This window comes from Pinus tabuliformis, chromosome 1_1 (genome assembly GCF_031772625.1).
Source record: "Pinus tabuliformis cultivar Carrire ecotype Pingquan chromosome 1_1, CPIR1, whole genome shotgun sequence".
Taxonomy (NCBI): domain Eukaryota; kingdom Viridiplantae; phylum Streptophyta; class Pinopsida; order Pinales; family Pinaceae; genus Pinus; species Pinus tabuliformis.
Genome location: NC_142297.1, coordinates 255,228,896 through 255,232,840, shown reverse-complemented (window position 1 = coordinate 255,232,840; position 3,945 = coordinate 255,228,896).

Below are 3,945 nucleotides of genomic sequence, written 5' to 3'. Positions count from 1 at the left end.
TTTTACATAATATCATAGCTGTTGTAACTTAATTTACATATTGTTTTTTAAATAAAATGTTGTTTCTTTTCTAATTTCTTTTATATTTTGTGTTTCAGGTGTTGCTTCATTCAAAAGCATCAATGCAGTGAACAACTAATTCATTCTTTGCGTGTTTGCATTTTATGGTTGTGTATTTTGCTGTTCCTTTTCTAAAGGAACAACATTTGTGTGCATTTTTGTCGTTGTTGCTGTTCCTTTTTCAAAGGGACATCATTTTCGTTTTGTTATTTATTTTCTAAAGGAATAGCACTTTTTGGTTCAGCCATTCATTTTGTTGTTCCTTTTTCACAGTTCATTTTGTTGTTCCTTTTCGAAATGGAACAGCTGCTATTCCTTTTCGAAATGGAACATCACTTTTGCACTTTCACGTTGGGTGTGTTTTTGCTGTTCCTTTTTCAAAAGGAACAGCATTTGGTGTGTTTTTGCTGTTCCTTTTTTTCAAAAGGAACAGCAGTGCGTGTTTTTGCTGTTCCTTTTTCAAAAGGAACAGCAGTTTGAGTTTTTGCTGTTCCTTTTTTCAAAAGGAACAACAGTGCGTGTTTTTGTTGTTCCTTTTTCAAAAGGAACAGCAGTTTGAGTTTTTGCTGTTCCTTTTTCAAAAGGAACAACAGTTCGTGTTTTTGCTGTTCCTTTTTCAAAAGGAACAGCAGTTTGAGTTTTTGCTGTTCCTTTTTTTCAAAAGGAACAGCAGTGCGTGTTTTTGCTGTTCCTTTTTCAAAAGGAACAGCAATTTGAGTTTTTGTTGTTCCTTTTTTCAAAAGGAACAGCAGTGCGTGTTTTTGCTGTTCCTTTTTCAAAAGGAACAGCAGTTTGAGTTTTTGTTGTTCCTTTTTTCAAAAGGAACAGCAGTGCGTGTTTTTGCTGTTCCTTTTTCAAAAGGAACAACAGTTTCGCGTTTTTGTGTGTATTTTTGCTTTTTTTTGGTATGCATTTTCTTTGTTGTTCCCTACACAGAACACCACTTTCTTTTTTAGTGTTTTTGCTGTTCCTTCAAAAAAAAGCAACACTTTGGGAGTATTTTTTAGAGCAACCATTTTCTTCCTATTGTGGAATTATTCCTAGTTCATCTCAACCACATTCTCCTGATTCTCTTTCATGGCATGAAGTACACTATTTTTATGAGGACAGGAATTATGGATTCTTTTGAAGCGAGTTATTATCATTTACGTTATGATCTTTAACAGGACAGCTCCTTGATGTTAGATTCTTTTCAAAAAAGGACACAATTATTTATATATTACTTTACTGCATTGTTTTCTGCTGTACATGATACTGATTGATCATCTTAATACCATGCTGGTTCCACTCTTCCTGGTTATAATCTTCTCTGTCTGTAATAAATGAGATTATGGGTATATTTTTTTTATATATTGACATGTTCAACTTCTTCCGCCATCCCTGCTCTTAAGGAGTACTGAGCCTCCCTCTTTTTATCATAAAAATGTGTAATAACAACAAAATTTTGTTCACAGATGGAGGATAGGGGGTCTCATTACGGGCCAGCCTACCATGTTCATAAGGCTGTAACAAAGTGACATTCCCATTATGGCCACCACACCAGGGTTATGATCCATTGGATAGCCAAATTATCCTTGGAACAGGAGGTCTCATCACGAGCCAGCCTGATCACTTTTGCTACCTCCTAGTGAATGGCAGTGTGGTTATCTGGTTACCACGCCAGTACACTGATCTCTTCTGTAGAACAACACTAAAACTCTCCATTTATAAATTGAGGATCCTGGCTCATATGGGTTAAAAAGCAACCCTGCCGAGGCTATGGACGCCTGCTGGCCGCAGCGGCTCTGCTTATGGTATTGAAGTTATATCTTATCGTCAATTATTATTATAATACCCTTTTCTTATTTTCTTTTTATCAGAGAAGTTATTTCCTTAACTTTTTCCCTGTTTGAACCTTTATGCATGAGAAATTGTTTTATGATCAATCACATCATTTTCAACTAGAATACCGTCAGCAAAGCATCTTTTTAGCATATTGTTGTCCTTTTTCGTTTTGCATAAACTATCATCACTCCAAAGTGTCCTATCTCTTATTCATAACTATCTTTACACACTTTGCTCTCAAAATAACCATAACTTTCACCGTCCTATCATTGATAAGTGTACTTTGCCTCCCTTACTGATATATTGTTCATTCCATTGCCTTGCCGTCAGCACCACCCCTTTCATATGCTTTATGGTTATGGAACCCATTTTCCAATTGGAGGGGGGAATGTATGCATTATGGGATTGCATGCAATATGATTACTGCACTTTGCCATACCTTGTTGATTTGACAACATATTAGTATTGCATGTATACATAAGTTTTTCTAATTGCAATTTTGCATGCATCTTATCTGTTGCTATTCAAAGCTAACACTATGGATTCAAGCACATTGTATGCAAAATAGTGCTTTGTTTACAGGAGAACAACAAGTATGGGCAGAATTCTATTCGTAGCATGACCACACTATTGCACTTCACAGTAGAGGCTCGCGAATGTGAACAATTCTTCAGACATGATGTGCTTCCCTAGATTCCACCTTTTGCATCACTTTCAACACCAACTCTGTCTACATCAGCTTCAACAACTGCCAGTCCATATATGTCATTCCACATTTTTTGGAGGTAAAACTTGAGGTAAAATCGCATAGTTTTCTAATTTATTATGAATTTAGGAGAATTTAATGAAAATCTATTTTGAGCATTATTTGTCATCTTTCATTCCACATCTTTACCACTTCCCCTTTTTTTTAGCAGCATATCATTTTCGAGTGTGGGGGAGTGTTCCTTGTATTCATTTCTTTCTTATAACCACGTCATTCATATTCTTTATCATCCATTGCTGTTCTTATTCACTCTCAACACCTCCCTTATTTCATGTTGTTTTACACCAAGCATAGAATTCAACAGCTGGTAGCAACCACCTCCATTTGTTTTCTAGCATCGCATGAGGACATGCTAATTTTTCAGAGAGGGGGAGGAATTGCTATGCATGATGGATGTTTTCTACTTTCTTCCTTATTTAAGGCATACAATTTCATTTTTACACAGTGCAGAAATTGATTTCCACATATTTTTTTTAAAACCATGAACTCAATCCTTGTAATTTTTGGAAAACACATACAAATCCACACAATTTCAAGAAATATTAGTTCATAAAATTTCGGAAATCATGCACTCTCACCTACAGCCATTTTGTTTATATCTTATGATCCATGCATCAAAACGATCTGATTTTTGGATCATAGAAGCCTTCATATATTACAAATCTACTTGCAACATTTCAACAAAATTTGGTTTGGAGTTTTTGGGAAAATGGTTAATGAAGTTTGTTGTTATCTATGTCATATTTTGCTGCAACTTCATACATATAGTTGAATGTCAATGTAAAAATTGTTATGCCTTCATCGAGATTGCTAAAATTGAATATTCATTAATTAAGGAAGCATTCATTTATTTTCAATTTTTTATTGCTTGGTTAACACATGGTTTTTGTCTTTGGGTTGCATGAGGACATGCAATATATTCAGTTTTCGTTGCATGAGGAAATGCAACATATTGAGTGTGGGGGTATGTTGGGTCGTTAATATGCCATTATTATTGTCACTTGTGAATGTTTATTCCACCCATTTCTATTATTCTTCATCATGTCATTTATTATAATTTATTATATAAATCCATTTTATGATGATTTATGCTCTTATATTACTTATTCTCCTTTATTTCTAATAAATTGATGATTATGCATTATTTTACCAATGATAGTTCTAATAAGTTGGTTATAACATTATTCACCATTTTTAGCCTCCAAGGTAACTTCCAGATTGAAGATTTGATTTTTAAATCTGCCAACACAGAAATTCGCTGGTTTAAGGAGTGACAGTTTTGCGGTTGAGATTCT